Genomic DNA, 14,210 nt, shown 5'->3' with positions numbered 1-14,210 from the left:
CAAGTGGCAGAGCTGTGCTCAAACTCCTCAATCTGACCCCAGAGTCTGTGCTACCAGGCACTAAATGAGACTTGGCTCCCCAGGTTCACAGAACCCACCATCACATTTGTAAGAAGATGCCAGCTTAATATCTGCCACCCCAAGCAATCTTTACTTAGTCTCTCTTATAACAAGAGAGTGCTCAATAGCAAGGACATACGAGGAAAAGAAAATAGATTTTATCATTTCTCTAAGAGGCCACCTGATCCCTGCATGTTAAAAAGAAATCTTTAATATAACATCTCTCTTTGTCCTGCAATTCTTTCATATGCTTGGCTGGTCAGCTTAATCTTCAGCTGGCCCAGAAGAACACCCATCCATAAAACTGCACTTCTAGATGCAGTGCAGCCTGAAGACGGGAGACTTTAGCAAGCAGTCACAGTGCCAAATGTAGAAAGCAGCTGAGAAACCATCTGGTGAAAGGGATATTTCTTGCACACCTTGTATGGTTTTGGATTTTCGTCAGTACATTCCAGGTTTAGGTGTTTTTATAAACAAGTGGCAAGGTATCAACCTAGCATGTTTTCTTTGTACCACCCTGAATTCTTCAGACAACAGGATACAGTGGAATGATAGAATATTTTAATTGGAAAATGACTTTTTACTTATACTCAGTTTTAGAACAGTTAATGTGTTCCCATTTGCAAAAATCAGACTGATATCAAATGATTGTCATTGGGAAGTGAACTCCCACCCCAGCCATTCTTTCCACCCACTAGAAATAACCATGTTTATTCATTTCTTAGTTTCTTGATCATCTTTCCATACTTTCTTTATCAAATTTACCCATCTAAATATTTAAAAATGAGAATAAATTTTCTTATATATTCTTCTTTCCCTTCTTTCTGACACAAAAGATATCAATATTATGTACAATATTGCGCACTTTGTTTGTTTTACTTAACAATCTATCTGGAGACCTTTCCATATTAGAGCATAGAGAATTTCATTAATTTTTACAGCTGCATTGTATTCCATGCAAGGATGTACCTGAATAGTTTAAATAGTCCCTAGTGGGTGAATACTTTGGTATTTCCAAACTTTTACTATTGCAAATCATCATGTTCTCCCCACCACAGCGCATCTGTAGAATAAATCCCAGAGCTAGGATCGCTAGGTCAAAGGGTAAGAGCATTTTCAAGGTTGATGGATGGTGCCAGCTTGCCCTCCACGGGGGCTACAACCTTTTGCACTCACACCAGTCATGATAACAGTGCCTATTTCCCCACATCCTTACCAATAAAGTCTTTAGACTATTCTCTTTTTGCCAATCTGATAAGTGTTAAATGGTATCTGAGTGTAATTTCCATTTGCATTTATCTTATCATGAGTAAGGTTTGGCATCTTTTCATAAGGACAGTGAGTTAAAAACACTTTTATTGGGGACTTCCCTGGTGGCGCAGTGGTTAAGAATCCGCCTGCCAATGCAGGGGACATGGGTTCGATCCCTGGTCCAGGAAGATCCCACATGCCACGGAGCAACTAAGCCCATGCGTGGCCACAACTACTGACCCTGCACTCTAGAGCCCGCAAGTCACAACTACGGAGCCCACGTGCCACAACTACTGAAGCCCACACGCCTAAAACCCGAGCTCTGCAACAAGAGACACCACTGCAATGAGAAGCCCGCGCACCGCAATGAAGAGTAGCCCCCACTCCATGCAACTAGAGAAGGCCTGCGTGCAGCAACGAAGACCCAATGCAACCAAATAAATAAATTAAAATAAAATAAAATAAACACTTTAATTGTGAGCGACAGAAGCTCATTAGGGCTAGCTCAAGCAAATGAAGGGGAAATTAGTATTAAAGAATGACAGAAGTGTTTCATGAAGCCAAGAGCAGAAAGCTAGCCAAGCCCCAGGAGAGACTGGATCAAAAAAATGGAAAAACATTAACTAGATTCCCTGTCTCTGTCTCTCTCTCTCCATTCATAGCATAAAACCTCCTCACAGCCCCCTAAAGTACCTGATACATTTCCCATCCCCCACAGGCACTATCACATAGTCTAAATTCCAAATACACAGTTTCTGCCCCAGTGCATCCCTAGTCCAATGAGCCATAGTTGGAGATGGGGATGATGAGGAGAATCAGAAAACACGATTTCTGGGGCCCACCTATAGTAGATGCCTATTGCATGCCTACGGAAAACCCACTGCCCCTTCACTAATTGTCCATCCTCCATGGAGCATTCTGCCAAAAAGACAGAAGGCTTCTTTTTTTTTTGGCAGAGCTCCACTTGGAGGATAGTCTACTCCTCTCTGCATGACTCCAGTGTTTTTCCAAGGCAATCATGGTAATTCTATTCCCTTTGCAAGGGATGGTTTTAGGAGTAGACAGATGCAGCTCTAGCCAATGATACATAAGGAAATATTCTTCACTAAAAACAGATACAGTGTCAAGATGGGCACTCTCCTAATGTATGCTGTTGTGTCTGTATGTGATTGTATCGATTAGCTTGTGCTACATAACAAACCACCCCCAAATCTAGGGACTTAATATAGAATCATTCATTATTTCTTATGATTCTGTGGGTTGGCCAGGTGGTTCTTGTGGCCTGGGCTTCCTCAGCTGGGGCTGGATGGTCCAGGACAGCCTCACTCACATGTCTGACAATTGACAAGCTGGTTGGTCTAGAGGGAGTCAGCTGGGGGGTGGGGGAAGTGGCTCATTTCTATGCTATCAGCAAGCTGGTTACGAAATATTGTCTCAGGTTCCAAAGTGCAGCAAGAGAAAACAACAACAACAACTCCAATGTGCAAAGCACTTTTCAAGTGTCTTCATGTGTCTCCTTACTATTGTCCCATTGGCCAGAGCAAGTCACATGACTAAGCCCTAATGAGATGGAGAAGTAGACTATATCTCTTGATGGGAGTAGCTACAAAATAGTGTAGCTATTTTTGCAACCTATCACAGTGATGCCTAGAACTCTAGTCATCTTGGGACCATGAGAGGTACCAGCCGGAGGATGGCAAATGAGAAGATGAAAACGATTCTCAATGACGATGTTGAACCAATGACTTTGTTAACCCTGCAGAGATGCTTCCTTGAAAGTTCTGGTGATGTAAGATAATTAATTTTCCTTTCTGTTTAAGATAGTTGAGTTGGTATTACATTATCTTTGCATATCAGTATAGGTGTTGGGGGTGATATTTCCCAGACAACAAAAAATGGTTTGCCCACAGCCAGACATCCCAGGTTGGCTGGAAATAAAAAAATTTCTGTAAAGAAATCCTGGCTGATTGCATGCCTAATACGAGCCAACTGTGATGGGTAGTTACCCAAAAATCAAACTTTAGCATCCTTAATATTATGTAGAGTCCAGAAAATTACATGCAAAGTTCAGTTCTGGGGTCCAAAAATCCAAATACACACATAACTAGTTAAGGAGAGGGTATAAAATGTAGAGGATGTGAAAGGATGTGGGGAGGTTTAAGCTCCATGTAAAGATATAACTTGTGTGATGATGTCTGTCATGGTCTCTGATGGGTAGGACTTAAAGAAAAAGGAGAAAGACATTATAGGAATATTAGGAAGCAAGTAAATTGGACATTTACTTAATGTCAAATATGGCAAAGAGGTTAAGAACAGAGACTGAAAAATTTTTGTCACTGGTCACCTTAGCAAGGGCAGTTTCAGGGGCATGATATGGTGAAAAACAGACTATCAATTAAAGTGTAAAATATAGAAAAGAGGAATAATAAACATAGAATGCTATATTACCTAGGACTCTTTTGATTACGTACCACATAAACCCAATTTAAACCAGTTTGGTGGGAGAGGGGAGACTTGGTGGCCCTTATAATTGATTTGGTGGCTCTTCAATCATAGAAACATCAAAAGGTAGCTAGCTTCAGGCATACTAGGGTTCAGAGGTTTAAACTACATAACTGAAACACTGTCTTCTTTTCTCTCCATTTCTTGGTTCTGCTTGTCTTCTTCTCAGAAAAATCTTTTTCCACGTGGAGAAGTAGAGGGCATCCTTCCCAATGGCTCTTGTGAAAGTCTCAAGAGGGACTCTGAATGGTCGAGCTTGAGAGACCTGACCATCTCTGGGCAAGGAGATGGAGTGTTCTCATTGGCCATACACTCGTTAGCTTCCATTTCACCAAACCACACAGATTAAACATTTTTATGGAATAAGGAGAGTGATGATTCTCTAAAAGAAGAAAGAATGGGGGAGTGTATAACAGTTTTTAGACATGACACCAAAAGCAAGGAAAAATTGATAAATCGGAGGTTAAATCATGAAAATTTAAAAAGTTTTCTCTGTAAAAGACCTTGTTAAGAGGATGAAAAGATAAGCTACAGACTGGAGAAAATATTTGTAACCCATAAAGGATGAGTATCTAGAATATACTAAAAACTGAAAACTTAACAATAAAAAAAAATTAGAAAGTGGGCAAAAGACATGAACAGCCATTTCACATCACAAATAAGCACATGAAAATATGTTCAACATCATTAACCATCAGGAAAATGCAAATTAAAACCACAAAAATATATTACCACACACTCATCAGAATGACTAAAATTGAAAAACAGTGCTACTACCAAACGCTGTTAAGAATTCAGAGAAACAAGATCACTCACACATTGCTGCTGGGAATGCAAAATGGTACAGTCACTCTGGAAAATACTATGGCAGTTTCCTACAAAACAAAATGTGCTTGGGACTACATCATATTTGAAAAAGTTTGTGCATCAAAGGGCACAACCAATAGAATAAAAAGGCAATGTACAGAGTAAGAGAAGTTATTTGCAAATCATATATTTGACAAGGGATTCATATCCAGAAAATATTTTTAAAAACACTGCAACTCTACCACAGAAAACAAAACAAACAAACAAAAAAACACTGCAACTCTACAACAAATAATAAAATAACCCTATTTTAAAATGGGCAAAGGACTTGAATAGACATTTCTCCAAAGATGATATACAAATGTCCAATAGGCACATGAAAAAATGCTCACATCACAGACAAATGCAAATCAAAACCACAATGAGTTGTTACCTCACACCCATTAGGATGGCTGCTATTAAAACACACACACACACACACAGAAAATAACAAGCGTTGGTGGTGATGTGAAGAAATTGGAACCCTTGTACATTGTTGTTCGGATTGTAAAATAGTGCAGCTGCTGTGGAAAATAGCATGGAGTTTCCCAAAACAATTAAAAAGAGAATTACCGGGGCTTCCCTGGTGGCGCAGTGGTTGAGAGCCCGCCTGCTGATGCAGGGGACACGGGTTCGTGCCCCGGTCCGGGAAGATCCCACATGCCGCGGAGCGGCTGGGCCCGTGAGCCATGGCCGCTGAGCCTGCGCGTCCGGAGCCTGTGCTCCGCAACGGGAGAGGCCACAACAGTGAGAGGCCTGCGTATCGCAAAAAAAAAAAGAGAGAGAATTACCTTATAATCCAGCAATCCCACTTCTAAGTATATACCCAATAGAAGTGAAAACAGGGTCTCAAAGAGATATTTGCACACTCACATTAATAACATCAGTATTCACAAGAGCCAGGAAGTGGAAGCAACACAACTGTCCATCAGTGGATGAGTGGATAAACAAAATGTGGTAGATACATACAATGGAGTATTATTCAGCCTTAAAAAGGAAGGAAATTCTGACACATGCTACAAAAAAGGATGAAACCTGAGGACATTATGCTAAGTGAAATGAGCCAGTCAGGAAAAGCCAAGTACTGTATGATTCCGCTTATATGAGGTACCCAGAGGTAGTCAAATTCATAGAAGTAGAAAGTAGATAGTAGTTACCAGGAACTGGAGGGAGGGAGAAAGTGGAGTCGTTGTTTGAGGGATATAGTTTCAGATTTGCAAGATGATAAAGTTCTGGAGAACAAATGCTGCACAACAGATGTGAATATACTTAGCACTACTGAACTACACACGTAAAAATAGTTAAGATGATACATTTTCTGTACTGTTTTTTTTTACCACAATAAAATATAAAGACAGATGATTGATAGGTAGATAGATAGATAGATAGATAGATTAGATAGGTAGATAGATAGATAGGTAGGTAGGTAGATAGATAGGTAGATAGATAGATAGATAGATAGATGATAGATAAAAGTAAATAGATGCTTGTCATATGGGCATAGCAACTGCACTGCACCCTTAGATATTTGTCCTAGATAAATAAAACCTCATGTTCACACAAAAACCTGTACACAAATATTCATAGAAACTTTATAATAGCCCCAAAATGGAGACAATCAAATGTGAGCAAATGGTTAAAAAAAAACTACAGTACATCTATATGGAATAGGAATACTACTAAAAAAAATTTTTAATAATGAAATATTGATATACACAACTTGGATGGATCTCAAGAAAATTATTCTAAGGGAAAAAAAATCCAATCCCCAAAATTACATACTGTATGTTTCCATTTATACAACATTCTTGAAATGACAAAATTAGAGAAATGGAAAACATATTAGTTGTTTCCAAGAGGAAGGGAGAAGGAGGAAGGGAGGTGGTGTGGCCATAAAAAGATAGCATGAGAGATCCTTGTAGTGATGAGATTGTACTTTATCTTGACTATGGTGGTGGTCACAAAACCTAAACATGTGATATATCACATGACACTAAACACACACACACGCGAGTACATGTAACACTGGTGAAATCGGAATAGGTCGGTTGATTATACGTGCTATTGTGCTACAGTTATACAGGGTGTTTCCACTGAAGGAAACTGGGCAAAGGCATATGGGATCTCTCTGTATTATTTCTTACATCTGCATGTCCATTTACAATTACCTCAAAATAAAAACATCTTTAAAATATATACCATATGTACTTTTCTAGACGTTTGAATGGAGAGTGATACAATCATGATTTGCGGCAAAGGTAGTGCTAAGAAAAGGAGTTTTATTTTTCGATGATAAAGACGTCATCAGATGGGGAGAAAGAAGGCAATGGCAGGGAAAGGATGAAAGTTCAGAGGACAGAGAATTAATTGCTGGAGCGAGGCTCCTGGGGAGAAGAGAGGAAATACAATGGATGAAGAGATGAAGCACTTACCTTTGCAAACTAGAGAGGATCCTTGTCCTGGAGGAACACAGTGACAGTGGTAAGGACTGGGAAAATATAGATGTTTCAAAAGGGAGGAGGGAGAAGTTGAGGTTGTTTTAGCTTGTTGGCCTATATATTTTCTAGAAGTAAAGTCAAAACTTGGGAATAAAGAGACACAATCAGGTGGGGGCTTGAGGAAAGTGGTAAAGCCTTGTGTTGTGGAAAAGAGAACTAAAGATTTATAAAAAGATTTTGACCAGCATAAAAGTCAAGCTAAGGATGGTGTGTTAGGGTTCTCTAGAGAAACAGAAATAATAAGGTGTATATGTATATATATGTGTGTGTGTGTGTGTGTGTGTGTGTGTGTGTGTGTGTGTGTGTGTGTGTATACAGAGAGAAAGAGAAAGAGAGAGAGAGAGAGAGAGAGAGAGATTTATTGTAAGGAATTGGCTCATGCGATTATGGAGGCTGGAAAGTCCCAAAATTGCAGGCTGAGTAGGCAAGCTAGACACCCAGTAAAGATGATGGTGTAGCTCCATTCTGAATCTGAAAGCCTGAGAACGAGGAGAGCTGGTGATGTAAGTTCCAGTCCAAAGATGGGCAGACTCTACACTCAGAGAGAGCCAATGTTTCAGTTAAAGTCTGAAGGTGAGGAAAATCCAATGTCCCAGCTCAAAGTCCATCAGGCAGGAGGAGTTCCCTCTTACGCAGGTGAGAATCAGGCTTTTTGCTCTATTCAGGCCTTCAACTGATTAGACAAGACCCACACAACTGGGGAGGGCAATCTGCTTTACTCAGTCTACTGATTCAAATGTGAATCTCATCCAAACACATCTTCACAGACACATCCATAATAATGTTTGACCAAATATCTGGGCACTCTGTAGCCCAGCCATGTGAGCACATAAAATTAACCACAACAGATGGAAACTAAGAATTTTTCATGAAGCCAGAGAGTATGATGCTATGATTCCTCTCCAGTCATGCTGAAAAGTCTGAGAATAGGAACTGAGAAAATGGATGGCCAGAAAGACAGAGGTGTGGAAGAATTGGGATTATTGAAAAAAAAAAAAAAAGAATTGGGATTATTGGCCTGAGAGGTGTTCATTGGACTGACCACAGTCTTGCAGTTGGGGAAAAAAGTGAAGCCAGAAGAGGTTGAGGGACCAGTGGCATTGATGAGATTGAAAAATAGGTTAAGTGGAAATGAAGGTGTGGAAGAGGTGGGAAGATGGGAAGTTATGATCAGTAGGTGGAAGCGTCCCTTTTAACACTTTTCAAATAGAGCCGTTCTGGCTGATGCCCAAGTCCTGGTGTGGCCACGAGAGAGTAGAGGAGAAGATCGTTGGTTGAGAAGATCACAGAACAGTCATCCAAAGTGTTGGGAAAGTGATCTGTAAGGACACTAAAATTGCTCACAGTGGTAATGGAGAGGGGAAGAAGAAATTACCTCCTTAGAGAGCCAGGTTTCAATTAAGGCAAAGTGTAGAGCTGGCTTCTTGTGGGGAAGATTCTACAACATGCTGGTTACGAGTGCAGGCGATAGATGTTAGATAGACAGATAGATAGATAGGTAGGTAGGTAGATAGATGATGATGATAGATAGATAGATAGATAGATAGATAGATAGATAGATAGATAGATAGATGTATGATAGATAGATAAGTACACATATAGGTACATGTTTTCTGACTACCCAGATACTTAGAACCTCCCTGATTCCTGGCCTCAAAGACTGACCTTTAGCTTTACCTGCAGCTATTTAAAAATCTAATAATTTTTTTCTAAGGTTAGCCAGAGTCCGTTTACGTTGTTTACAATGAAAGTATCCTGAATGATGCAGTAATGCAATTGACTCTTGCTGCCATGATGTGGAGATAGTTATCACAGACATGCTCAGTTTCACGAGCCACACTTCAAGGACTCTGACAGAAGAAAGCAACACTGGAGACTTTTATTTCTTTCCATGAGAAGAGCCTAGGAACAAAAGATGTGAGTTACCAACAGATTTTCAATTCTCTGTAAGGAAGACCTTCCTGTACATTAGAGGTGCTCAGCAATTTGATGGAATAATGGAAGGAAGGAGGGAATGAGATAAGTTAAGATTTTTTTTTTAATTTATTTATTTTTGGCTATGTTGGGTCATCGTTGCTGCACGCGGGCTTTCTCTAGTTGCGGCGAGCGGGGACGACTCTTCGTTGTGGTGTGCAGGCTTCTCATTGTGGTGGCTTCTCTTGTTGTGGAGCACGGGCTCTAGGAGTGCGGGTTTAAGTAGCTGTGGCACACGGGCTCAGTAGTCGTGCTTCACGGGCTCTAGAGCGCAGGCTCAGTAGTTGTGGTGCACGGGCTCTGTTGCTCCACGGCATGTGGGATCTTCCTGGGCCAGGAATCGAACCTGTGTCCCCTGCATTAGCAGGCGGACTCCTAACCACTGCACCACCAGGGAAGTCCAAGTTAAGATTTTTTGATGTCATTGCCTTTGCTTCTTCTTAGTTTGGAAACCATGCCATGCATGGGAACCCCAGGCATCTAGATCCTCTGGAAGACAGAAGGCAGGCTCCAGATTTAAGAGTTTCTCCTTGTGTTGAGCTAAATCCGGCTCCCTCCAACTTCCATATAATATTCTTCACTCCGAGAATAAATCTACTGCCTCTGCCATATGACAACCCTTCACACATTGGAAAACAGCTCTCATACCCCTCCCTCTCTCCTAGCAGTTCTACAGGTAAAACCTTCCTACTTCCTTCTGCATTATAGTAACAAGTCCCTGAATATCTAGTTGACCTTTTGTCGAAACATGCCATAGTTCCATTGCCTTTATCAGAGTGGAGGGCCCGGAAGTGAGACACAGTGCTCCAAACATGGTCTGTTCCATGAAGGATGGGGAATTTTTCCTGCTTTATTTCTAATGTTATTCTCCTCGTAACATGTCCTAACTCTGCCACACTCACGGTTGGCCTGTCTGCTCATTTCCCTCCATCCTGTCTGCATATTTCTTACTAGGCCTCAACCTCATTTTGCTTTCTCCCTGCCCTGTTTATAATGGTTCCTGGGCCTATCTTTCTCCCTGCCTTCTTGAAGCACCTTGGTGAATAGCGGCATCAGTGACTCCGGGACATTAAGATAGTCACGGAAGAACGAAAACTTTGGTGGAATTCCTTACATCTACTTATTGGTTTGTAAATTGATGCCCATACACGGAGGGCAAGGAGAGACAGAAGAAAGAGGCAGCCACTCCAGATTGGTAGGTGGCCAGGGTAATAAGCAAACAAACTTACATATGAGGCTTGTCTTAGGCAGTAGCAAGATGAGTAGATCTCTGCACCCACCTGCTAGAATCTGAAAAGTTTATGTAGAGGCCTTAGCAGGGTTCAGTCACATATCTAGCCCAGACAGTGTTGACAACACACTGCTCTCTCAAGGCTGCGTCCTTGGAAGAGCTCTCACTGTGGGAACAGTGGGCTGAATGTGTACATCCCAAGGATGGGGTGGGGGTGAGGAGTCTCCCACTGCCCGGGTCAACCGCCACATGCGTCCTCTCCATGACCTTCTCCAACACTATTGTTTCAGCCTCCGTTCCTCAAAAGAGCAGAGCCTGAAAGAGGGGTTTAACTTGGAAAGTGATTCCAAAGAGGTGGAGGATGAAGAAAAGTGAATCAGAGGAGTGAGAGCCACCTAGGCATAAGCTATTCAGCTGGTTACCACCATGGGCAGCTAGGGCTCAGTCCTGCAGGGGTCCCTTGCAGGAGCCATGGGGGATGCTGCTCAGAATATCTGACTCAAGAGGAGTGATTCATCCGTGGCTCCCATCCTTCGTTTGTCAAGGGTTGTTCTGTGGCTGGTCAGCCCCTTGCACATCCAGGTGTATGACTGAGTCAGAATAGTTGCGCAGGTCCTTACATTTGCACCATCTGGAGGTGGCAGAAAAGCCCTGGGACAGAGAGTGACACGTACAGTATCACTAAAGTGAGATGCTCTCTGTTTACAACTGGGCACAGCTAGGTGCCACAGTGCTGGCTGTAGTAAAAAAGTGAACCTAAGAGGATGTGAGGGGGGCTTCCCTGGTGGCGCAGTGGTTGAGAGTCCGCCTGCCGATGCAGGGGACACGGGTTCGTGCCCCTGTCTGGGAAGATCCCACATACCGCGGAGTGGCTGGGCCCATGAGCCATGGCCGCTGAGCCTGCACGTCCGGAGCCTGTGCTCCGCAACGGGAGAGGCCACAACAGTGAGAGAGCCGCATACCACAAAAATAAATTAATTAATTAAAGAGGATGTGAGGGAGAGCAAAAATGTGTCCTAGGCATTTTTATGGTTTAGTGCTGCGGGTTTTATTATATATGGGGATAGTGACTTATGACTAAATATCTCAATCCAGTCCTGATAGCAACACAGAAGATTCCAAAGAAGCATCTCTTCCTGTCCATTCTGTTCCATGCCAATTCCTCCCCAGGCTCTGGAACCCATGCCCAGCTCCCAGGGGACTTTGCTCAACAAATACTCCCTAACACCATGAATCTTCAACTAGACTTCCATGATGCTCCAGAGGGGTCTTTCCCTTTCCTCCATCCACACAACAGCACCAGGGGGCCTTCCCCTCCCTTGTCATTCTTCATGCTGTGACATAACCATGGAGTTCTCCTCGTGGTCCTTGGCTGTTCATAGCTTCAACTCTGAGACTGCTTTAGAATTTCCTGTTAGCAATTCACGCCCTGCCTCATCCCTATCGTTGGTAGCATGTCCTTCTTTCCATCTTTCAGACACGCCCTCTAAAATCTATCCTCACTGGAGGGCTCTTTTTGTAGACACACTCCTTCATTGGGTGCCCTCTCCTCCTCTTTATTCTAATCTACCATTGTGAGCATTTCCCAATTCTCTTGATCTAGCTTCCTCTCCAAGCCTCTTTCTCTTTCAGATTTTTCATCATTAGTGTATAGGAGTGCAAGAGATTTCTGTGCATTAATTTTGTATCCTGCAACTTTACCAAATTCATTGATTAGCTCTAGTAGTTTTCTGGTGGCATCTTTAGGATTCTCTAGGTATAGTATCATGTCATCTGTGAACAGTGACAGTTTTACTGCTTTTCCAATTTGTATTCCTTTTATTTCTTTTTCTTCTCTGATTGCCATGGCTAGGACTTCCAAAACTATGTTGAATAATAGTGGTGAGAGTGGATATCCTTGTCTTGTTCCTGATCTTAGAGGAAATGCTTTCACTTTTTCACCATTGAGAATGATGTTTGCTGTGGGTTTGTCACATATGGCCTTTATTATGTTGAGCTAGGTTCCCTCTATGCCCACTTTCTGGAGAGTTTTTACCATAAATGGGTGTAGAATTTTGTCAAAAGCTTTTTCTGTATCTATTGAGACAATCATATGGTTTTTGTTCTTCAGTTTGTTAATATCGTGTATCACATTGATTGATTTGTGTATATTGAAGAATCCTTGCATCCCTGTGATAAATCCCACTTGTTTATGGTGTATGATCCTTTTAATGTGCTGTTGGATTCTGTTTGTTGTCTGTATTTTGCTGAGGATTTTGCATCTATATTCATCAGTGTTATTGGTCTGTAATTTTCTTTTTTTGTAGTATCTTTGTCTGGTTTTGGTATCAGCGTGATGGTAGCCTCATAGAATGAGTTTGGGAGTGTTCCTTCCTCTGCAATTTTTTGGAAGAGTTTGAGAAGGATGGGTGTTAGCTCTTCTTTAAATGTTTGATAGAATTCACCTGTGAAGCCATCTGGTCCTGAACTTTTGTTTGTTGGAAGATTTTAAATCAGTTTCAATTTCATTACTTGTGATTGGTCTGTTCATATTTTCCATTTCTTCCTGGTACAGTCTTGGATGGTTATACCTTTCTAAAAATTGGACAAGGGAAGACCTTTTTAAGAAAGACACAACCTGAGAAGTGATAAGAGAAAAGACTGGTAAATTTTAATAGGTAAAAAATTTTCATTTCCATGGGGCAAAAAAAAATACATATACTAAACAAAATCAAAAGACAAACTGCAAATTAGGAAAAATATTCACAATATATATAACAGAGTGTGGGCTAATTTTCTATTATAAAAAGACCTTTTAAGAATTAATATGAGGGGCTTCCCTGGTGGCGCAGTGGTTGAGAGTCCGCCTGCCGATGCAGGGGACACGGGTTCGTGTCCTGGTCCGGGAAGATCCCACGTGCCGCAGAGCAACTAAGCCCTGCACCACAACTACTGAGCATGCGCTCTAGAGCCCACGAGCCACAACTACTGAATCCCGTGCGCCTAGAGGCTGTGCTTTGCAACAAGAGAAGCCACTGCAATGAGAAGTCCACGCACCGCAACGAAGAGTAGCCCCCACTCGCTGCAACTAGAAAAAGCCCGCGCAGCAACGAAGACCCAATGCAGCCAAAATTTAATTAATTAATTTTTAAAAAAAAGAAGTGTAAACACAGACACTTTCACACATTGTTGGTGTGAGCACATGTTGGTACAACTTCTTTGAAAGGAAATTATTAGATAACTATCAAAAATTTTAAATGTGGGGGAAACCTTTGACCCAGGAACTCTAGTTTGAGGAATTTATCCTAGACATACTCTCAAATCTAAGATGTTTGCTCAAGGTTATTTTTTCGGTCCTTGTTTGTAGTAGCAAAAAATGGGAAATAATCTTTCCCAATTAATGGGAAAAGAGTTCGTTATATTACAGAACTCCCATATAAGAATACTACAAAGCCATTTTTTTAATGAGGTGGATTTTTATGGGCTCTGATACTAAACAACTTCCAAGATATTCTGGTGGGGGCATGAAAGTCTGTATGTGATACACCCACTAGTGGAAAAAGAGTCAAGGATGAAGAGAGAAAGAAAGAGATCAGAGACAGAGAGATACAGACAGACAGACAGACTATACACAGAACAAGTCTGAAAACTTACATAAGAAAGTGAGAATAGTAATTGCTCCCAGGAATTCAGATAAAAGAGAAACTTCATTTTCATTATATACACTTTGTTATTCTTTGACTGTTACCATTTTATTATTTTTTTCTATAAAATATTTCAATGAAAACTACTAAGAGGTTGGAAATGCTGGAGAGGAGGAAAAGAAAATAAACTCTCATAAGCCTAGTTAAAAAAAAATTTTTTTCTAC

The sequence above is a fragment of the Phocoena sinus genome, chromosome 15, assembly GCF_008692025.1.
Source record: "Phocoena sinus isolate mPhoSin1 chromosome 15, mPhoSin1.pri, whole genome shotgun sequence".
In the NCBI taxonomy this organism is placed as follows: domain Eukaryota; kingdom Metazoa; phylum Chordata; class Mammalia; order Artiodactyla; family Phocoenidae; genus Phocoena; species Phocoena sinus.
The sequence above is the reverse complement of the archived record's forward strand: the minus strand, read 5'-3'. Positions refer to the sequence as shown.